We start from the raw sequence: 275 nt of genomic DNA on the forward strand, positions 1-275 counted from the left end.
CTCGGGGATCCGAAGGTAAAATGTACAAGGGGAAAACTTACAAATGCTGGTCACACGCAAATTTGATGACTCGGGACGAGTCTGTAAAAAGGGGAGGGGGTAGTGTTGCGAATCTGGAAGCCATGAGCACACAACATTCAGGTCCTATAGCTCAGTTATATCGATAAGTGAATGTGGATAGATAGCTTCCGTCCCTTGTCTAATGGGGAATTAAATGTTCATGCGCTGTGGAGCTATTTTGACAGTGAGGGTTTTTCTTTTACATTTTTCCACCA

The sequence above is a fragment of the Eptatretus burgeri genome, chromosome 7 (genome assembly GCF_056783735.1).
Source record: "Eptatretus burgeri isolate ZD-2024b chromosome 7, Ebu_testis_v1, whole genome shotgun sequence".
Lineage (NCBI taxonomy): Eukaryota > Metazoa > Chordata > Myxini > Myxiniformes > Myxinidae > Eptatretus > Eptatretus burgeri.